Source organism: Zosterops lateralis (assembly GCF_965231275.1).
Source record: "Zosterops lateralis genome assembly, chromosome: 9".
NCBI lineage: Eukaryota > Metazoa > Chordata > Aves > Passeriformes > Zosteropidae > Zosterops > Zosterops lateralis.
This window is the reverse complement of record NC_139769.1, coordinates 16367969-16391561: the sequence shown is the minus strand read 5'-3', so window position 1 is coordinate 16391561 and position 23593 is coordinate 16367969. Positions and strand designations below refer to the sequence as shown.

The following is a 23593-nucleotide window of genomic DNA, read 5'->3' as shown; positions in this document are numbered from 1 at the left end:
GATTTGTCTTTTTTATAGTATTTTTTTTTCTTTTGTTCAGTCTGCGTGATTTTTTTAAAAATAAAAATAGTCCTGGGTAAATATCACTGTAAGAAAACCCCCCAAACCAACCAAACAACTGAGGGTGTACTACTCTGATTTTTTTTTTTTTTTTTTTTTTTTTTTTTTTTTTTTTTTTTTAAGTTTCATGAAGGCCAGTGTCTGATTTATGCTTAGTTAGCACTAGGAGGACTATGCCTAGGAAAGTATAAAAGTTCTTAATGCAAAAAGGGCGTTGAACTCTCAACAGGTGACCTGGCTAGTAGGAGAAAAAAGCACTGACCACTTGGAGCATCTCGGTGAGGTTATTTAATCCAGAAAAGATTGGTAAAATAGGAGCATCAGCAGCCAAATAAACAGGATATTAAACAAGAATGGCAATGCCTTTGACTTTAAAATAACTGAATTTCATATGGACACTGAAGTCAAGGGTTGTCAGTGGAATTTCTTGAGCAATAGTTTGTGCTTACGCTTGCAAGTATGAGCACAGCCTACTTGTGTGTACACTTTTTAAATTCAAGCCTTTTCAAGTCACAGAGAAAATGGAACTGAAAAAGGTACAAAATTCTTGATAGTAATAAAGCACACACATGCTCACACACAGTTAATAGTTTCAAACACTTTCAGGCTTTTAAAAGCTCTGGGAACTCAAAAGTGGAGAAAATACAGAATAGTTATGTCACTTGCTCTGCAGTTTTACCTGAAGTTGGTTTGAATTAAAGATTTTTGAACAGCTGCTGATCGACTGTGTCAGTAATACCAGTCTCATGTTTTTACATTTTTGGGCAACTTTTTAACTTTAGCAAAGTTCAACTGATGTGGCTATCAGAGGGCTGCCTTAAGATTCTTGTTTTATTCCGTTTATTTTTTTAGTACCAAATGCATTATTCCAATGTTAATTACTACAAGCCACATTCAATTGGTTTCCTTTGTGCTCTGGATTGCAGAGCATTTTGTGTTATGTATCCAGAGATTGGGAAAATGACAATAAAATTAAACAGTGTTGCACTCACTTAAATTGATTTTGCGACTGGGTAAACTTGGCATAATCTCCAAACCTGGATTTGTTCAGATGGAAATAGTGTCCACCCTACTTCAGAGTGTAAAGGAATCCCTGGTGAAATAAACCAAAACCAGTTTGTCTTCTCTGAAAATATGCATTGGTCTTCTTGAGCACTTTGCCTATAAGCTAAATCTGTAAGCTGATTTTTGTAAATTAACATTTTTACTTGCTGCATTTTTTTTACCAATGTAGATGTAAACTTCATATTGGTACTGCATAAAGAGTGAAATTACCTGTTGAATTGTGATTGTTGGTCACTCTGGCTGATACACATAAAGATACTGTCAGAATGAGTTAAAGGATTTCATAAGTTTGTAGTATCATGAAAAATATCCTTTTTATACCTAATTAACAAAAAAAACCACCAACCCCAAAACCCAAACAAAAAACACAAACAAAACAAAAACCACCCAAAACCACCCCCACAAACAAAAAACCCAGACAGAAAGCTCACATGAACATTAATGCCTGTACACATTGTGTCCCTTAGATCAATTAACAGGAACCTTCCATGCAAGCAGTGATGGTAGAAGGAATGCCCACGCTGTTCACAGAATTGTAGAAAAGCTTTTTGATGGCAAAGATGTGAAATGGCCACGTCAAAACAGATGCAAATACTGTGCACCTCTACAGTGCAGTAATCCTGTGGGATGTAATTTGATGCTCAAATCACAGTTCTCCATCAAGAAAGACCATGTGATGAGTTTGCATAAAGTTATGTGTTGTTTTCAGAATTTGAAAAAATGTAACAGGCTCTGTTACTTACCTAGTGTGCAATTCAGTATCCTATAGTGGATACAAAGTCTACCCAGAATCTGTAGGATTTACCTAGTGGTAGAGGAGAAGGAGAGCTCTTTTAAAATTTCATAATGAAATATATTATAAAATAATTTCATATAAAATAAGTTCTTTTAAATCCAGTTGTGCTGCCTTTTTATCACTGTTGAGCTGTACGCAGCAGCTGTTAGGTTGACAAAATGTTGCAGCCATGCCCTTACATTGCCAGTAAGGTTAAATGGGGGAAGACAGTGGTTTAACAGTGTGTTTGTGTGTTTTGGTTACACTAAATGTTTGAACAAACTTGGTTACAGAGAGCTCTCACTCCAGTAGAAGTAATTGTAAAGCTCTTGGTATGGGAACTAATGGTTCATATTAAATCCAGATACTGGAAATGGAATTCTCTAGTTGATGTTTATTGATTGATATTGAGTGCTTTGTCTTACAAATAATTAACTAGTTTAAGGATGATGGGACTATTTAGTAATTCAGTATTTCTTGGAACTTAATCCAGTCTATGCGAAATTCCTGCTCAAATCAGAATAAAGGTTAGATGGCTGGGTTTAGGAATATTTCAGGCCCATTGTTAGTGTGTTGTAACTTTTCAGTACGCTGTACACTACAAGTTACATACTTAATTGGAATTTTTTCTTCAAAAAGGAACAGTATTTTGTGAGTATTTGAATTATTGTAATTTTTGCTTGCCTTAAATTAAATGACTTCTTGATAATGTTCATTTTTACAAAGCAGTGTACAACAGGAGAGACAGTGCATTTTGGGAAACAGGATGGGAGGAATTACAGGTGCCTTATTGGTTGGTCTAATTGTAGCTGAAGTCATGAACTGAGATCATTGTACCTTCCCTGTTTCACTGCACTTCCCTGTTTCCTGGATCAACTGTTAGCACCTATTTGTAAAAATACTTTCCACAGCAAAGTATCTCTTGTGTAATTTACCCTTATTTACAGGCCTTTACGTGATGCATCCATTTTTAGTTTGAGTGAAAGACAAGGAATTCCTTAGCAAATGTAATCATTGAAGTGTAGTAGTGAGTCCCTTCTGCCTGCCTTTTCACAGAGTATTTTGGTACATTGATGGCATTAAATTGTGCTTTATCCCATCTTTTTTCCCAGTGTGGCTCTTTGGTAGGGACAGGGGTGAGTTTTCCAGAAATGCCATACAACAGGAAGTGAGGTGACTGCTTTCGGAAAAATGATCCTTATGTCTGCTTGTAAAGCAGCTCTGGAGCTGCCCCTTACTGTGCTGGTAGGAAGTGGTTGGTGTCTGTTCCTTGCCTGGCTGCAGTCAGTGGGGTGATGGGTGGTGGTTGTGGTTTAGGGTTTTCATTGGTTTGGTTGGTTTCTTCTTTTTTTTTTTTTTTTTTTTTTTTTTTTTTTTTTTTTTTTTTGAGTGTTCTGGCTGATAGGTCTTTTTCTATTTTAGCTTCAGTTTTTATTTTCTGGAGTGGTTGTCTTCTGTATATTTCTGCTCTTTGCTTCTGCCTCTACTCAGCTCTCCTAGGAGCACTATGTGATATAATTTCTGATACTTACTTTTGGAAAGCCTTTAATATTTATAATGTTTGTTGCTGATATCTTTCTTCATCTTCAAATGTGGGCATACACAGCAGTTTTGTGACTGTAGAGTTTCAGGAACTGTCTCTGAAATTAACTTAGTTTTCTGGATTTATCTTTTTCAGTCAGAAGAGTTTGGAAATGTATAGAATTTCTGTACCAAAATTAGGCCAAAACAGTGGTTCTAGGTTATTGTATTTATTATTGTGTTTATACTTACATAAGTTATTGTACTTATGCATATAAGAATATTGCGTATTCTTAAGAATGTTCTTAGGAGCCTTCACCAAAGACACTAGATTCTGTGTCCTCCGCTGTGATAACTGGTAGGGAGGGCAGAGAAGAGGAGTATTTTTTTCCAACAGCTGTATTTTTGTTGTTGCTGCTAAGTCGGCTTGGTATTAGAAACAATATTTTCAACAGAGAACAGGCTCTGCCTTCACAGTTCCAATATAAATAACTTTTTTTCTTCACACAGAAGTGCTGGGGTTTTGTTTCAGTACCATAGCTGTGAGTGTGTCTTCTGTGAGAAAGTCTTGACTGTGTGTGCTACCACAGGGAGTGGGAAGTGGCAGTTCTGCAGCTGGCTTCTCGCAGTTCTCTCCCTCACTGAAGTGAGTACTCCACCCTCTTTTGCTTCCTTTTTCTTAACATACTTATTGGCATATTGAAATCACCTGATCTTTTGTGTTCCTGGGCAAAACTTTGAAACTGAGAGTCTGTGGCATGTAATGAAAATAACTGCACTGTTGTATGAATTGTAGTGAATACTGGCACTCTGAAATTGCTTTTAAAATAGTTTCTCATCTTGTAGAAAGTTGAGAACAAGATGGCAGTTAGAACTCCCTAATCAGGTAGTTATTAACAAAAAATGTATTATGTTGTGACAGTTTTTTTTGCTGGGGCAAAAGGGGGAAGATAAGTTGGGGAGACGTGATGGTGAATTAACCTAGATAAGCCGCAGTGAAAAAATTGGAAGGGTTTGGAGCAATTACAGAGTGGGAGGGAGTAGAACTTGCATGTCTGGAATGCAGGCTGAGCTGAAATGCTGCAGAAACTGAGGTGGAAAGGTTGCTTGTGTTGTCACATAAACCAAAGATAGTTGGTCCATATCCAAAGATACACTGTCCATGGTCTTTTTAGATCTTTGCTTTGGGGAAACTATTGAATGTTTGTTTTACTTAACTTGTTTTCTTGCAGAAGTGGTTTAGGATAGTGATTGTCTTCTTCTGTGTCCTTGTAGAGCCTTGACTGTGTTGGACAGTAGTGACTCAAGTGTTGAAAAGTGGTAGACTTTCTGGTGAGCTGCTTTAGCATGGATTCCTAGGGACCTTTCCTTTTGTTAGTGTTTTGGAGTAAGGTAGGTACATCACTGGTGTTCCGTGCCCTAAATGTCAGGCCCTTGTTCCCAAACCTTGGAGTTGGTGAGACTTGCTGAGGAAGTTGAGTGTGATTCTCACTGCTGTACGTGTGGCTGAAAGAGCTGGTGGATGAGAATTTCTTTCCTGGCGTGTGTGAGATTTGGAGCAGAAGAGGAGCAGCTTGTCCAGAAAAAAAATATTCTCCAGTTATCTCTCTGTAGCAGTGGTAAGACTGCTATTGCTTTTCAGTATTTTACCAGCAGTAATGAGCACTAGAAGGCATAATGTATTTTTGCATGAAGGAGAGTGCAAAAAATAGAAATGGTGTTTGGGAAAAGCCATCCGGGTTCCTATATAACTGAAACGTTGCAGTATTTCTAAAAATACCATACAGGTACTGTGATAATTCATTTTTAGAAATGTATTTAGGCACTGAAAACAACTTTGGAATTCACCTTCCATTTTTTAGTCCAGTGAAGTGTTTCCAGAGGAGAACAGAGATGATGACTTGTCTAGTAAGGAGTTATGTCAAGAACAAATAAACAATTGTGGTTTTTTGTCTGTATATCTTTAGAGATATTTATCAACATTTGTATATAGACAATTAAAGGTGGAGTATTGTGTTTTAGAACATCATACAAAGTTCTAGATGAAGGCAATATTTAGGGTATCAGTCCATTTACTGATATTCAGTAAAACTGAAAGCATACAGGTTCTGTAGTCTGTTCAGAAGTTCAGCTGTGCCCATTAGGAAATTGGAGAGATGAGTTGATAGTTTTGCATAAGAAGTATTGCAGTATCGTAGCAGGTCCTTCCTTCATGTCACTTGGAGCATTGATGATGAGTTGGTTTGGGTTTTTTTTTTACTTTTGGAGCCATTTAGAGAAAAGTAGGTTTGTTTGACTTCTGCAAGGTGATGACTTTGATCTTTAGGATACTGGGTACTGTTTTAAACAAAGTTCTATTTAATATATTTCTAGTAACTTGGCTTTAGGTCAGTCTAGTAAGCTGCTCCTGAAGCGTGCTGGTGCATACTATTTTCAAAGGATGTAAATATAAAGGAGGGAGGATTAATTAGTGATCACCTGTGTTGTGATTTCCATGATCTTCTTTGATCAAAGTTTTCTTCCAACTTTGTGATACTAAATACTAGGAGCTAGGGTGCTTATGTCCAACATAATAATTTCTGTGGTTTCACTTTTATTCTGACAGACACTTTTACCTTAACTTTTCTTCCACTTCTTAATGTAATTTTCCAGAATGCCATTTTCAGCAGGAAGGAGTGCTCTGCTTTTTACCTGCTTGAGGCTGTTCTTTTTCTTAGTTTTCTGTCACTGTAGATTCATTAGCATTTCTTCCTCTCCTTAAAAGAGATTTTAGCATTCAGAAATAAAAACGAAACCTGTATGATATTAGATATGCGGCTATTTGAAAGAATGGAAAACTGTTAAAGTTACCAATACTTTCCACGGGTCAGTCTTATTAGTGTAAAAAACCCACCTCACTTCCCACCCCCTCACCACCCCCCCCCCCCCAAAAAAAAAACAAAACAAAAAAAAACAACAAAAAAAAAACCAAAAAAAAAAACCTCCACCCCCAAAACCTCTTGGCTTTTCAAGACTGAAGTACAAATCTGAGTGGTTTGTACTGCCTATAGCTCATTTAAAAAGAAATCAAATATACAGATATCACTGTTTTCCTCTAAATACTGTAAATGCCAAACAGTTTTCTGGTTCAAGGAAGAGCTTTGGTTAGGATATTTTGAAGGCTGAATGTTGAAGTTGACCTGTTCTATGCTGCAACTTCTTTTGTTTCCTGTTTTATTTGTTCTCGGAATTTCTTCTCTTTAAACTTAAGGAAAAGTTACTCTTGCTGCTTTTATCCATTTAAACCAGATTTCGTATTCTACATATTCTCTCAACATTTAAGTGTTGGTTATGTTTTCTTCAGTGTTTCAGTAGAAAACAAACATGAGGTCTTCAAATCTAACTCCTATGCTTACAAAATTCCCAGTAATGAGGAAACACAGTAGCTCTGGGGCCAGTCAGTAGGCAAATAGCTGTATTTATGGGCCCAAAAGAAGGCACAGAACCTCTGTTGATGTAGAACACTAAGCTTTTGGGACATATTAGTCATTGTGAATTTATGAAGCCTTTGAACAAGGTATTCAGGGGGGGTTTATTTCAACTGAATGTCCAAGACAATAGCAAAGTTTCCTTTATCTTTGGAGCTGACTTTGGTTTAAGAAGCTTTGTTATTACTGTGAATAACAGAAGCTGTTTTCTTGCTAGAAGAAAATATTTTTGTGTTGGTGTTATGTCCTTTTTAGGATGGGAAACATTCAGGTTTCTTTACTTCAATTAAAAAATATGTCTATATTCTGAAAGAGTAATGATATGAATGACTTGTGTCATTTATACTGTTTGATTTTATGCAATCTTAGCCCATGCAGATCCAGTTCTTCTGTGCTATTCTAGTCATCCAGTGTAAAGCATATGAAACAGTCTTAGAGTATCTGTCTTGTCTCTTCTGTTTCTTGAGCTACTTTTAAAAGTTTGGTTGGGAAACCTGCCCTGGTTAGGAAAACTGACAAATCAAGTGTATATGGATTCTTCAGCTCCAACCAGATGAGATGCCTAAGGACAGTCAATGGGCTGGATATGCACAGATGAGACTAATTGGCATGGCATGCTGGAAATACAAAGTTTTTCCATTTGCCTTCATGTATTTGGAAGAACTAGCTCAAATAGCAAAAGAATCAAAGATTTTAAGCTTTTGCCTGAAACAAAAGGAAGCTAACAAGTCACAAGCATTTAAAGGTTCAAGGCTGAAAGGAGAAAGATTAATGAAACCCTAATCTTGAAGTGAAGCCTGCATAGAACTGCTGCATCTTCTTGCAGTCTCACATGGAGACTCCATAGATGTTTATTAAACAGTTTAGAAAATAGGCCTCAAGGTACTGCATAACTTGGGTAGAGTCCTTGGGGTGGATCTTGGATCTTTCATAGAGTGCAAAGATTATAGCTTGTATATCAACCCGGTTAGGAAGCATTTTGTAGCTTCACTTCAAATCTGATAAGCAGTGGCTGAAACCTATGTAAGAAATATATGTATCTTTCATTTGGAAAAAGCTTTTGCTGGAAGAAGGGCAGTGCTGGAGTTTATATTTTTAGGTGATTGGTTTGGAATTTGTATTTTTGGGGGATTGTTTTATATAGTTATTTTCTTCATCTTGGAACACTCATTGTAATCACAGCTTAGTTCTCTGATAAGGGAGAAGGCTGTTTGAGAGTTAGCAGTGCTGTTTACGGGGAGTGATACTCCCGAGTGTCTGCTCTGTCCTCTGCTGGAAGGTACCATCCTAGGGATATCAGAATAAAACCTCTGCCACACCAATTCAGAGTTCACCATAAGCCTGCCTTCATTTTAAGTGTAAGCCCTTTTATATGAGATACTGCTTAGCACTTCATGAGCAAAGCATTGCAAGTACTAACAAAAAGTGTGCATGAAATCTCTAGAAAATTTTTGTTAGATTTTACATTTTCATGGGCACAGAAAATACACTTCCTCTGAGGCTAGGAACAGGAGATTCCCTTTCCTGCCATGGTCAGGAAATGTCAGAAACGCTGTCTAGACAGACAGCAGCAGGCATTAGAGCTCGTGATCCCAGCATAGCTACCCCTTCAACTGGAACAAACTTGTGAGGAGCTGAATTTGGGCTTAGGATCCTGTTTTGTGGGAGGTACTTATGTGCTAATACCAGTTCACTGTTTCCTGCCATTGCTGTTACAAATGTTTATGTAATTCACTTTCTGTTCTCTACTGCTTTCTTTCAAACTGTCATGATAGCAAGAAAAGGGAGATTTTAAAAGAATTTTTCTTAAGGAAAGAAGAAAATAATCATTTATCACTAATTTTGAGCTGTAGGATTTTAGAATCAACCTTTTTTTAAAATCTGCATTGCAGTCTTAATTCAAGAAAGTATTTCAAGTTTTGTCATTTTTAAGACTTTGGAAACACAGAGGAAGACTTGGAAATGAATGTGTACACTAGTTTGCCTTACAACGTAGGAAATTCAGAGATATTCAGAATAAGTCTATTAAGAAATTGGTTTTGGCTGCAGCAGTGGCTTTGATGTTGCAGTCTGTGATCTGGAGGCTCGGTGGCCGCTCTGGGTGCGGTGACCGAGGCGCTGCCTGCGGCTCGGGGGTCTGTGCTGGGCTCTGTGCTCTTAGCGCCTGCAGGTGAAAATAATGAACTGCCGCGCTGCTCTCCCCTTACAGTGTCCTTTAGTAGCAAACTGTTCCCTCTCCTAAATGTGGGGGTTGGTCGTTTGGGGTTTTTTAAAAAGGGAACTGCCCTGCTGTTCTATTTCCATTAGTGTAAACTGACATTGAGTCGAGTGCAGCGCTAGGGAATAGTGATAGGTGAGTACCTTGGCCTGAAGATGGTCTGGAGGGAGGCATCTGGAGAGTGTAGCCAGAGAAAACTGCTCAGCAGTTTGCTGCCTTTGGGTTTATACTGAGGTTGCAGGAAGGACTGTTGGCTTTGAAATAGTGTTAAAGCTGGAAAGAAAATGGCTACCAGAAATTATTGTTGCTACAGTAAGAACATGGCGTGTTTATTAATGTGCTGCTTTAACCACTGTTAGAAATGTTGTGAGAGATACTGCCTTGAAGTAAAAGTGTCATTAAAGGGAACAGATATTTTAATCCATTTAGATAGAATGGATATCATCAGGCATTCTTGGTTTAAAATCCCAATCTATTTAGTGGAGAAACTAATTTCTAGTAAATATCTTTTAAAACCTCATTACTGCCTTTTCTACACTAAAAAAATTGCTTAATGGTTTTAAATTTTAATAATAAACGTAATGTCCTTATAAAACAACTTGCAGGAAAAAAAAAAACAGTACAGAGATACTATTTCACAAAATATGTTGCATTTGGTAACATATTTCTGACTTTCTGAAATTAAGCCCTGAGTGTTTTTTTCTGCATGCAGCAAAGCTTTCTTTTAAATTTTTTTTTATATTTTCAGTTTGAAATAAATATGCCCAGCTTAAATCCTGTTTGAAGATTTATAAATAAGGATCAAGATATATAAATAAGGGCCAGATTAGAGTGGAATCTACTTGAGAAACTATTGTATTTTTATTTTATGAGGCTGTAACTGTATGCATTGTGTAGGAAACTTCTGGGAGGTTTTTGGTTAATAGGTTGCAGTTACATTGAGGAATTTCAGAGTTATTTTATGCAGTACATCAGGAAAGGGATATGTTAAGTTCAGTGAATGTGTGAAGAATAATTGATGCAGTTCTGTCTCTATCAGGATTCCACAGGTGGCAGATTGATGACAGGTATGGTCTGACAGTAAACTGTGTCTGCTCTTCATCAAAGTCCCATATGTGTGATGTGTTCTATACCTAGAGAAGATCCCAGTTTTCTGCACTTTTTTCATCTTTTGGGGTTTTGGTTCTCTGTTGGACTTCTTGACTGAAAAGGCACTGGATTCATTTGGTAGATGTGGGGCTGATAAACTATTTGCAGTAATATGTGCCAAATACACATCAGATAAAACTTCAGAGTTGTAGAAAAATGAGTAGTATGTGAAGAAATATGTTTGAACTGTAAAATGGTGCTGCTTAGTGGTACATTAAAGGGGATACACTAACTTGATGGACACAATCTTAGCTTAAACTTTTTTTACTTTTACACTTAACTTGGCCTGCTTCGTGTTTTTATTGAAATTCTGTACTTCTGGAGAAAGGACAGTGCAACACTACAAATGTATAACATCACTGTACAGTTTAGTATTTTAAAAACAAACCTTCAAATATAAGAGGCTGCCTCAGATGTTACTAGAAGCTTGTTTGGTTTTAAGACAAAAAATGCATGTTTTTTACTTAAGGCAGTTGGTTGCTTGGAAAGTGCTTCAGTGATCAAGCTTTCCTGGTTTGTGTTTTCAGTTGCTTTTCAGATGAGAAATGGGAGGTGCAAACTTGGACTAAAAATTTTTAAGGAACCATAATGAAATTTCTTATGAGGTGGGGAAGATTCTGTGTAAATATTCTCTGGAATGCTTTTTTGCAGTGCTTATAGTCCTGGGGTATGTCACTGTATTTTGAGGTGCTCTATGTTAAGCTTACATGATGATGTATGGTGAAGGGATATATATATATATATATATACATATATAGAGTCAGACTGGGCACAGAATAATTGTGTAACTGGAAGGGTAGAGGCAGTTCCTGTACAGATAAGATTTTGCTGACAGCATAATGAATGGATTGTTCAGAGTCAAGGATGATGCCAAGGATGTGTACAGTGCCATTAGTAGTTTGGAGAGGAATGGAGAGATGATGTCACTCTATGCTTTAGCTTTCCCTATTTAAGAAAAGCTGTTATATTTAAGGTATTTGAGTGCAGCAAATGAAGAGCTAGTTCATGTGGTCAAAATGAATAGGGTGAAGGGTGACTGAAAATGCATGGATGATTATTATGCAAGTGGTAGGTTGATCTGTAGCTTAAATAGGCAGAGAAATTATAAAGACGGTGAATTATTTCTCTGTAGCTTATTGCTTATGGTAAATCTCATTGTGAAGAATGCCATTCAATTTAGTAGGGTATTGATGGACTGCAAACGTTTTAATGTCAGTGATATTTACAATGTTGCACCCATCTTAGCTCAGAGGAGAAACTGAGACCTTTCTCCTAAGGTCTTGAAATTCTGAATGTTTTCAGGACTCCCATCTTCAAACTAATGCTTCAGTTTAGTGCTTTTATGATGCTTTCATTTGTGTGTTCATTGTTACATATTTGCTTACTGAGTAACATATGCTCAAAGTAAATAGTTCTCAAATTGTTTCCCCTTGCTTCTCTGTAGACATCTTTGTGTCTTTATTGTGTGCCTGTTGTGTTCATCTTTGAATGTTTGCATCTGATCTGTTTACTGATAGAGAGGAAAAATAACCTTTTCAACCAATGTGTTCTGTTAGTCTAAACTCCTGCCTAGAATTCTTTTTGCTGTGATGATTTTCAATTTATTTTTATTTAAGGTATGCACATTTTTGAAATAATAATTAAATCTCTTGTTCGACCTAATTGATGGTATAAACAGAGGTTCTTTTTTTTCCATTCAAGCTACTCTCTCTGACAACTTTTTTCCCTACTGTGATACTCTTATTAATGTTGCATTCAACTACTTGTAATCTTGTTTGGACTGAAAGAGCTTCCCAGTCTGAGGTATGATCGGTTGTGTTCATTTCCTATGCTGTCACACGTTTCCTTGAAGTGCTTCACCGTCCCATATGGAGTGTTGTCAAAAAGCAAAACTTTCTACCAGTAGAAAAATGAGATTTCAACATTTCCACGTGAAAGCCCTACCACAGCTTTGAGAACTGCACGTGTGGCTTTTACTGTGATGAATAGACAAAGGAAGAACTGTAACTTCTTTGAAGTATTTTTTCAGATAACTCTCAAAATCTAGCAGGAGATTCAAAATGCAAGAAGCAGTCTTCTCTCTTGCAGTCCCTTGCTTGTTTTTCTTCACTCACTGCAGATTCTTTGTAGTCAGGAGCATCTCCAGTAAAAAGTCTTAAATTTTGTCTCTTCATGTTATAAACTGTTAAGCTTTTGCCTAATTTGACTTCTGGGTAATTCAGGCTCCAGTATAGTACCTGTTCTTAAGTATTGCTCTTCATTAACTATTTTAAGAAGAGTGATTATTGTTTTTTCTTTACAAATTTATGTTTGGTGAATGGGATTGTGGCATATATAATTCAGTTAGTTAAACTACAGTTGAAGCAGCATAGATTAAGAGATTCTACAAATTCTTGAAAGGGATTTGTTTTGTGGTTTTAGAAAACCTCATGTTTAAATTCAAATGATTATTTAATCTACACTAGATGTTCTAGATATTTGCGGTTACTGAATGTAGATTAGGTTGGTTTTATACTTTTTAAATGGAAATCAAAGACAATTGAAGCTCCTTCTGCAAACAGAAAGCAGGAAACTACATTTTATGCAGACAAGGTCATTGCTGACTACTTACTTGGAAATGGCAGTATAGGCTTGTATTTAAAGAGCTTTTCAGCTGTATCAACTCATGCAGGAGTCTCATCAGCTAAGTTTTTGCCTTTTCAGTCGTCTTCTGAAATTGCTTGGTCCCTGATACTGCATTTACAATTTTGACAGGAACTTCCAGGTTTCTTGTAATAGTCTTTTCTTAGTAATCTCTGCTTTCTGCTGACTCTTTTTTTCTGCATTGATATTTAGGATTGTTAGATTTTTGTAAGATTATGGATTTTTTTCTAGCGCTGCAACAGATACTAGAATGAAATTGATTCCACACCCCACACCCTGCTTTTGAATTTAATGCTGGGATGGTCATATCCTAATAAACATATCTGCCACTCTTGACTAACAAATCAAATTTTCTAAGCTGTGAAGTCAAGATCACAGTTGCAAGCCTTTTTGCTGTGTTATGTCAAGCTGGTGGCATTGACTGTTTAGCCACAGTTTATATCAACAAAAGTAGTTTGTATAATTATCCTAGTCTTTCTTCCTCTTTCTTTCTTGCCACACAATAATAATCAGCTATAAGGGCAAAATTGGTTTTGTGTTAAACAGCAACACACAGCAAAACAAAACCTGTCAAATACACCACCTAAAAAGCTTCCATATGAATTACATTCCTGGCTGCAATCATCCCAGGAGAAGGTGGTAGTTAAAGCTGGTGGTGTTTTTTCCCAGACTGATGTAGAAATGTCAGTTTTAACACAGATCTGTTATGAAATAAGGACTGCATAGTAAACAAATGGGTCAAAACTCTTGTTAGTATTACAACAAACTTTACTTAGTTATTGTACATCTCTGCATTCTAGTGTGTCTTTCTAAACTAAACATTTCTAGTGTTTCTTTCTAAACTTTTTCCTCAGAGAGGGAGGGAGTGTGCTGTTAGAAGATACTTCATTATAGCCAGAGTTTTCAGTCCATCTTTTTTCATTTAGTATCACTGGGGGTGCATTTGTGATGTCTTCCTACCATTTCAGTTTTCTTCCACTTCCTGTTCACTGCCCATATCAGAACAGGAAGCTGCTTATCACTAATCAGAAGCCTGACCATTTTACAGCAGTTCTTTTTCCCTGCTGTAGTCTACCTTCTCACTCTTGGGGTATCGAGGCCTCCAGGTGAATACTCTGTAACTACATTTCTTACTCAATTCTGTCCCCTTTTCATGCTCTCTTTTATTACCTGGTATGGGAGAGTGACTTTCTCACTCCTTTCCTGATAATAAGAATTAAGACAAGCAAATTGAAGCAAAACCATTTATGATGTTGAAATCTTTGCCTTTTCCTAAGGAAATTTTTGAAGAACTACCTTTCTTGAATCTGCTGGCAAAGAATGTCAGGCGCTCAGTTACTTCAAATGTCATCACCCTTGAAATTAATAGTAGGTGTTAGGGTTTGATTGTGCTGGAGTGAGAGCAATCTTACTTGACAGCAGAAAGACCTTTGAGTGCTGGTTAAGTGTTACAGGTGGGTGGCTTTGGGCAGTTCAGTGCTATCAATAGTTTGAGCTAAGATCTGGTGTCCTGTGGGTTGTGTTACCTTCATGCAGATGTTTGCATGACACTGCAAGTACCATCTCCCATTGGGTGGAGCTTTGTACATCAGAAAGTTTGAAATCCCAGAAAGGGGAGTTAATTCTGTGAGGCCCTTTGAAGTTTTTGATGCAGGGCTACAGCGACCAGCTCTTTGGTCCTTCAGCAGTTTTTCTGCCCATTTAATGTAATAACATGTGTCTATTTGATACAACTTCTTGGTAGATCTTTTTTTATTAAAATGCCAATAGCTATGCTATTTGGAAATTGCATGTGTTTGAGAGAAGACCGCTGGATGTTGATAATTCTACCCTGAGATCAAAAAGGTAGAATACTTTTATGGCTCCGGATTTCTTACCTCTCTGTTTTGCCTGTCTTGTCTGATAGTCTGGGACACAAACAGAAAACAATGACAGCTAGACAGTAAGTTCTTGTTTTATTTTCCAGGTTTGTTTTAATGTGGAAGCGGATCTTACAGCATAATGTAAATCGAACAAGCAAAGGTGAGTAGGAGTTTTGTGTTGGTGGAGGGTTTTTTCCTAAAAAACGCCGGTTGCATATACTGCTAAACCTGCAGAAAAGTGATCAGTGAAAATTCTCTTGAAATTTGTATCTTGGTTACTGTAATGTATGTAGTGTATGTACTGTATTGGTGCAATGTTACTTCTACAAAACCAAAAGAGAAACAAAAGATATTCTCACATTTAATATTATGATGATAATTACGTGGGGTTTTTTCCGTAAATTATTATAGTCAAAAAGCTATCAAGGTGTTCTGCTAGCTGATGAGAGCCAAAATCATGAGCAGTTTAAATTAAAATTGTCCTCTACATATTATCCACTTGGTTTCAGAGTACTGAAAGTGTACTTTGCACTGTAAAAGCAGCCTGTTAAACTTTCACTTTCTGTATTAATAAGTAATTGCGTGGGAAATTTGACCAACTATCAGAATAGTATTTCAAGTTCTAAACAAAGAAATTCTGTTGGAATTTTTGCCCCCCTTTCTGTCCTTAGGAAACCATTTGCAAGCTATTTGAAAGACAGAGTGTATGGAGATTTACTGCTGGTAAAACTTAAGTGTCCATTTGCAATTGCAAAGTAGGAAAATTTTTCTGTAACTGGCGTTTTCCTCCTTCTCTTCACCTCTTCCTCTGTTATTTTGAGAAAAAGAATTAAGATGCTTATCTTTTTCTCTTCCATTTCCTTGCTACTCCAGGAATAATTTGAACTGTAGAATTAATCTTGTCTCTATATAATTACGTGAAACATGTAACAAAGAGCTTTAGTCCGTTTTAACTTGAGTCTTCCAAGAGAATATTTAGGTAAGGCCCCACAGTTCAGTAAGTTCTCTACTTTGGAGACATGGCGTGATGGAGTCTGCTGCAGAGGCCTGTGTAACAAACCAGAGCTGTCTTCTCGAGTTTCCTGCTTCCTGTTTGACTAATGGGCCATCTTAGAATGTAGCTGCTTGCAGTGACTTGATATTTTGAAGAGGTTAGAGGGAGATCCCCTTTGCTTAAATGAGTTTGTTCCTCAATTCCAAGCTCCAATTAATATGTAGACTTAATATTGCCTTGAAATTTTAGTATGTACATTTTTGTATATTTAAAATAGATGTGAACTGCTTTGTTCATACCTTCTTTTCCACTAAGACTTCTTCAGAACTGTTGCTGTCAACTTTAAAATACTGATTATAGAAGAGTGCTTTGTGGGGAATTTAAAATAACACTTCTGTTGAGTGTTGTCTTTTGTATCATGTGTAACTGATTCAGAACTTTGATTATGAATTGTCTTCTGAACTATGAACAATTAAAAACAATCTCTACTGCTGTGTTATGCATATACTTCTGTGTAGAAGATGTTTACTGCCTTAGCCTGACTTTGCTGGTTTCTGGAATGTGCTGCTTTGAGAAAACAAACGAATATAACTCTGCAAAAGGAAATACTTCATCTAAGGATGAGTGTAAAACAAGAATTATGGCTAGAAAAGGGACTTGAATTGACAGTAAAATTGAAAACTGCCTTTTGCCTTCTAATGCTTTCAGTACTTAAAGCTTGCCATTTATGCTGTTTGTGATTTGTGTGTTATCTAATTACTCATTTAAATACAGAAAATTAGTTGAAAAGTCTAATACATAAATGAGTGTGTATTTTAAGCATGAAGTCTTCTGAATGAAACTCTGAAGACCTTTCATCATAATGGTGGTTATCTGTGTTTAGTAGGAAAAAGCTGGTCTCTGAGGCTAATGCCTGTAGTATTGCATTCACAGCAAGAGGACAGAAAAATGTATAAAAGAATAAGTGGGAACAGTGTAATGAGATTTGATCAGTATTGCTATTGCGTGGAGGACATCTTGAGGTTCCCTGAGTTCAGTAAAAATGAGAAATGAACTATCAGTAAATCAGTGAAATTTTTGTTCTTTTTTAGTGAACAAAACAAAAACCAGATCCAATTCTACAAATTTGTGGTGTACCATAGCTGCCTTGCAATGTGTATTGCTTCTCCTAGTTGGGGGACTGAAAAACAACATAGCAGAGCTGAGGAAGGTTCAGAGAGGGGCAGCAGGGATGATTGAAGGAGTTCATTTTCAAGAACCACCTGCATTTCCCAACTGCCTCTGTCTTCAGTCTCCTCTCATGAATGTAGTGGCTGCAGCGTCTCAGAGACTTCTAAACAATCATTTTCACTCCCACAACTCAGTGCAGATTTGCCTTTTTGTGTAAGCTTATGTCTTTTAAAGCAATACCTGAAAATGTGATTTAGTTATTTGCTCAAGCATTTTTCGTGTACACTTGACCATAATGCATTTCCTGAAGACCCTGCTAGTGTGCTTTCCATGTAGGAATTTATTTATTTATTTATTTGTTTGTTTGTTTGTTTGTTTTGTAAAGGGTTTGGAGTTTTGTTCTTATATTTTCAAATAATTCATATTCCTAAGGCAAATATAAAAGATATCATATCCTGACTTCTGTAAATAAATAAAGAAGTCTGTTACTAGTTTAAAACACACAGGTATAGGATACTGTTAACAAAGAGTGAATGTACTTTATTGGGGTAACCATGGTATTTATTCTTAAAATTTCTGATTTACAGACTGTATTTCTGAACTCCACAAGAGAATCTGTCTTGTTTTAAATACAGGGGAATGTCAGGGAAAAACAAGCTTGGTCTCAATGTGTTAGAAGCACAACAGGCCACACTCTTGTATATCAGGATAAGTTGCAGAAGTTACATGCTTGTGCTGAATTTCCCTGTAATTAAGTGAGGAGAGTGAAGTGAGGTCATATTTTAAGCATTTTAGATACCAGTCAAACCAAACTTGCTTCCAGAAACTGTCTTGAATGTATTTAGTATTGCTTTACCTGGAAGTAGAAGGATGGTAATTAGTGAATAATAGTTCCGTGAATACTGAAGAAGGATAGGTTATATACAGAATTCTGCACAGGATAAACTTTAGTATGTGGGATTTTTGTTTCTTTGGCTCAGAGAGGGTCTCGTATAGTTTTTATCTTGTTCATACTATCCTGGTAACATGAAGTTGAGTTTTCTGCCATTAGTCACTTCTGGTGATGATTTTTTTGTTTTAAAGTCATCACCAGAAGTGATTTTGTCTTTTTATCAGCAAGCGCAATTACCTTCTCCAAGTCAACAGAATTTTTTGTTTTTAATCTGAAAAGGTACAAGATGGCTTTTTTTTGCCTACCTGGTACTGCTGCTTAGAATCTTACTAGCTTTTTAATCCTTGATAACTAAAAGAACATAGGATAAGCCAGTTTTGATAAGGAATGTCAAAAGTGAGTGAATATCACTAACGTATTTTATTACTCTAAAGTTCTGAATTAAATTAGTAAAAGCAGAGTGTTTGTTTCAGTTAGTGTTTTTATAATTGGGAAAGATACCATGCTTTAGAAGTTAAAAAATCTGTTTACATTAGCAGGAGATACAGTCTTAAAATTGATGATTACATTAACATTGTACAGCAAGTGGTTATTAGCCAAAAAAGCAAAAATCGTGAGAAACTGCTAGCTGTGTTTCAGGTCGTGCTGGATAAAAAGAATGACAACTTTTGTTATAGCAGTAAATAAGGTCAGAATTGTTCTGAAGTTGCAAGATGTGTTGTGTTAATTGGGTTCAAGTGTTCTTAATATCATCTTTAAGAAAGTCGCTCTGTAAATCCATTATGCAGCAGCATCATGTTGTCATTCAAGTTTTCATCTGTGATCTGTTGGATTGATACTTCACAACTAGTTCATGCAAGTAGCCAGCAATATTGTTTAATTAACTTGTGAAATATTCCTATAAAAATAGTCAAATACATCTGATTTCTAAAAATTTCTCTCGGTCTGATTGTGATCTTTACGTACTAATGAATGTAGATTGAGTGGGTAGCTCATCCGGGTAACAAGCTGGATATTTATACTTTAAGAGGTCTTTCATGTCAGTTACAGAATTCACTTTTTCCTCAAATCATGAAAATAATACCCCTCTTGTTATATAATTGTAGTCATTGGGGATTTGCATAAAGTTCCATAAAGCAGCTTAACTATTAATTGTCTTGGTGATATGTATTGAATTTGTTTTGGAAAAAGGTCTTCTTTACCCAACCGCTTACAAGCAGTGTCTGAACAAAAGGACCAGATTGTTGGAAAAACCTCTGTTTCTCATTGAAGATCCATTTTAGATTTGGATATCTGGGTTCTGCTTTGATTAATTTTTAAATGTCTTGTGTTAGCAGAGCATTGCTCATATTTGGCAGCTGCAGGAATGTTTTTCAGTTCTGGATGCTCCACATGGGGGATAATTGGATTTGCAAATCCAAATTTCACCACCACTTGGTGGCAGTACCTGGCTTCAAAAGGACTTGTCTTGGAGCAGATAAGGTGGCTGATCCTGTAAAACTCTAGGTTAAGGAGGAATAGATTAGTTTTTAAATTTCTGAAAGTTAGTTTTGTGTTTTAGAAATCAAAATACTTTTTATTTAACCCACTGGAAGGATTTGCATATATATGTCTCTATGGAAAATCTAGCTATCACATCTAATACACAATTTAAGAGTATTGCTTGTGTTAATAGTATTCTCAGAAGATGTATTTAATGTTCCCCAGTTGAATTATTTTAGCATTTATTTCTAGCATTTTGCTTCAGTTGAGTAGTTTAGTTCAAGTAATTTTAGAACATAAAATTTGCTTCATGGTAGAATTCTTTATAGTGCTGCATTCTGCAGTTTAATAGAGGACTGTCAAAGCTTCTTTTTTGCCTCACGAAAATGTTCTCTGCGTTTTTACTTTTTTATTTATTCATATAGATTTTAGGAAAAGATTTCCCAGTGGGCTTTTCTGTCAACAGAGCTAGTGAAAGTTTGTGCCCTTACCCATAGTTGTTGCCTCTTGACTGTGCCGATTCAGCGGTGTTTGGGTCCCAGCCTTTTAAACTGGATAATGGAATGGTTGATAAGGTGTGAAAGAAGGAACTTGGGAGAGTGGAAGAAGGCAGCAATTATTTAAATTTGCTTTGCTGCAAAGAAAAGCATAATCCCAATGAATAGCACAGTAATTTGGCAGTATATGATGTGTTGAAAATACTTCCTCTTCTCTGCAAGCCAAAATCTTCTGCAGTGGTCAGCAGGATCTTTAATTTTAGTATACTGACCCATGTAAAGACTGTAGTGGTGATCTTAAAGTCTGGGAGAGTGCAGATACTTTCTTAAACATGGTCTCTTTGTGAAAATGTCTCACTTAGTGTGACTGGAGATGAATATTGCTGGTGGTGGGTTCTGTAAGGAGGAAATACTTCTTCTGTATTGCCTGAAGAGCCAACACTGAGAAGCCTCTCTGAGCTATGACACATCAGGAAGGTATTTAAGTATATGGTGGTGAAGAAGGGGGATTCATCCTGTGTAAAATCTAAAGTTGCAGAAATACAACTAGAAAATGAGGTGGGACTTGGGAAGTGCATGTTTATAAATTTGAGTGTGATAATACTACTCTGCTTAGTGGTACTGTTACTTTATTTAATGAGAGAACTCTGGAAGACAGGATCTCTGGAAAAGAGAGGTAGAAGGGAGAGAAGCATCAAATTATAGTTTTGCTGTCAATATATTCTACATAACTTGGGATAGAGAGAACATGTTTTTATCGTATGCCTAATAATTTTTGTGTAATTTTCTGTGGCTGTCAGAATGATAAATTCAAAGTTGGTAGTTGGAAGCATTTTTAAAAATATTTTAGTGCCTATATTGCTATTTTGAAATCGAAAAATTGTGGATAGTCTGAGCTATTGTGGAGTACTCTAAAGAGGACTAAAGTAAGCAAGAATTGGGATACTGTGTGGCAAAGTGTACTAGAAGAGAATACAAAACAGTTGAATTTGGAAGGCACCTGTAACCATCTTGCCCAATCCCAGTGTCCATCCTGTTGAGGTCCCTCTCAGTGGCATCACAACCTGCTGGTGTATCAGCCTTGTGTGATCAGCAGCCTTGCCAAGGGTGCCTTCTGCCCTGTCATCCCAGTGGTTAATGAAGATGTTGAACAATGTGGGACCTGGGACCTGCCCCAGAGTACAGATTTAGTTCCTGGCCATGCACACTTCGTACCACTGATCACAACCCTTAATTTCTTGGCAGTGTGATAAAGATGCCTCACAGCAGGGATAGGAGCAGGGCTTTTATTTTTAGACGGTAATGAAGAAAAGCTTTCTGGTTTTAATAATGCTGCTGGTTAATAAAATTATTTATTGTGTTGTGTCTAAATAAAAGCAATTTTTTTGCCGTACTTGAGGCTTAGGAATACGTTTCACAGAAAAACACAGTTAATTGTGCTGAAAGATTAATAGTGTTTTCTCAGACATTTAGTTTATTTAGAGAGAAAGCATGTGGGCGTGTGAGATGACATCAAGGAAGAGAATTTATGCATGTAAAAGTAAGGAAACAGTTTAGAAGAGAAATAGTGTGTATTTTCACAGAGTTCCGTGTCTTTATTGGAATGCTGCTGTTCATTACCATGCATGTCTGCATTTAGGACAATTTAGTATTTGATTATAGTTCTTATGTCTAGTAGAGCTATTGGCAGTACAATTCAAACTACATTGCCCTACTAAAATCCAAAGAGAGCTGCAGGAACATAAAGACAAGACAGCCTCTGTGAACAGGGCTGTGGAATTCTGGGCAGGAGTTACAAAGCCTGTGGAGTTGCCAGTGTGTGACTGTTTTTAAGTTACCAGATTCAACATCTTGGTTTTTTCTGGCTAGTCATCTTTTGTTCATTTTGAAAAGCACCTGCCAATGAAACTGTTGTGAACTGCTGCATGAGCAGTTAAAACCAGAGGAGTATTTTTTTATAGTGATACATGTGGTTCTTGTGACACTTAAATTGTACTGTCATTTATTATTATTGATTTCAGTATTGAATTTTAGCACGATGCCCCCCATTGTGACAAACTGGTTTATTTCCCCAAGCAAATCAATACTAGAAGAGTAAGATTAAGAATGGTTGGTGGCAGTAATGGAATTCTCTTTTGTGATTTCTAACTGTATGATGGTTGTTCTTAAGTTTTGTTTAGTTTCCTTTCACATGAGATGTTAATGTATCATTCTTAGGTGTTTTACACCAGAAATCGAGTTTCAAAAATTTTGATATTTTTAAGGAATTTTTGGTTTCCTTACTGTTCCTGGCAGAGAACTTTTGAAGACATTGTTACATTAGGAACTAAGTTGAAGGAAAATAATTTTCTAAAAAAGTATGCTTTGGGTTTGATCTTCCCAATTATAATCTTACTGAAAAAACAAGCTGTTTTTGTCATAGCTCCTCTGTAACTGAGAATTTCTTTATGGTCACCTTTTTCTGCAGATATTTGACAACTCGGTGAACTTTCTAAGTTTTCTAAGTATAAAAAAAGGTTATACTGTGGGTGGCAGTAATTTTGTATTTATTTAGATATAATACAAATGTTATATTGGTAATATTTCATACTGCTTTAAAAATTTTAATATAGCAGTCTAGTTAGCTATAAGAGTTTTCCAGTGTTTGTATTGTTATGTGAACAGCTGTGGATTTGGATTGTGTTGAAGCTAACTAGTTTTGAATGGAACTCTTCATGTTGTAATTAGATTAATAACTGTGGGCTGTGTAAAGTAGGTGTGGAGGGGTATTATGAGGGGTATTACTGGTATTATGCATATTAAACAAACTGTCTCTTCACTACGGAAGTTTGAAAAAATGCGGAAGTGTTCATTTGTAGATTTCAAAGCTAAGTAAGGCAGTCTACAAATAGTGTTTCTGGTGTGCAGAAGGAAATATATTTTCATTGACTTAATTTGCAAACACAAGTAGAAGCTGGGGAAAGGTGAGTCACTGACTTGTCCTCTAGTTGTCAGGCTTTGTGGTTTTATTTCCATCTGAAATGAGGGTGGAATGGGATAGCTTTTTTAAAAATAAACCAGAAAACAAGTAATAGGTATTCTTCCAGTGATCAAAGTATCGTGATTTTATTGATTTGAGGCATTAATATTGCTAGATAACACCCAAAGCTCCTTAGGCATAAACTCTGTGCATTACTGTATGGAAGAGGCAAAAATATTGTGCAGCTGTGTTCTACGGTTTGTTGGGTTTTTTTCTCAAGATGTGGCTGGTTTATGCTGATACAGTACCAGTTCCTCTGTTACTCTGTACAAACCTTCATTTTCCAGAGGTTCTTAAACTGTTCTCTCTTGGCAGAACTTCTATCGTGTTTGCCATGATTAAGGTTTTAAAACATAGACTGTGATGGGGCAAAATGGAAGAAGATACATTTTTAGTCCTGTACCGTGATGTACTTAAACTCTTTCTGGTCTTCTGTTTGTTGCCTAAAAATCTGTGACTTTGGTTCCATCACCTTTAATGCAGTCTGTCACTAGAGAATGCATTATTACAGGAACACTTGTGGAAAAATGGTAGGTTTTCTTAGTTTTCTCTAGTTGCATAATGAAGTCTTGAAGAAAAATCTAAATGGGAGCAGTGCAAACCTGAAGCACCTTTTCTATCGAATATTTGAACTATCCCGTGAATCCTGGTTATTCACGTATCTGCTTATAGAACTTGTCTTATCAGGAGTTACTTAGCACAGAGCAGGTATGTTTTTGTCTTTGTTCCAGCACTGCTGAAAGACACTGTATTTCTTCAGCTTCTTTAACTAGGCTGAT

General features: G+C 36.5%; 1 protein-coding gene across 7 annotated transcripts in view; it reads left to right on the top strand.

Annotated features, from left to right (window-relative positions):
* Positions 1-23593, top strand: part of ZNF644 (zinc finger protein 644) — a 74477-nt gene that overhangs the window by 27557 nt on the left and 23327 nt on the right. For 6 of the 7 annotated variants that reach the window (XM_083867553.1, XM_083867555.1, XM_083867556.1 and 3 more), the window contains exon 2: positions 14865-14920. The gene's annotated coding sequence lies outside the window, so the exon portion shown is untranslated. Of the gene's footprint in view, positions 1-2490; positions 2552-14864; positions 14921-23593 lie in introns of those variants that run through there. The other variant, XM_083867554.1, reaches the window with a different exon arrangement.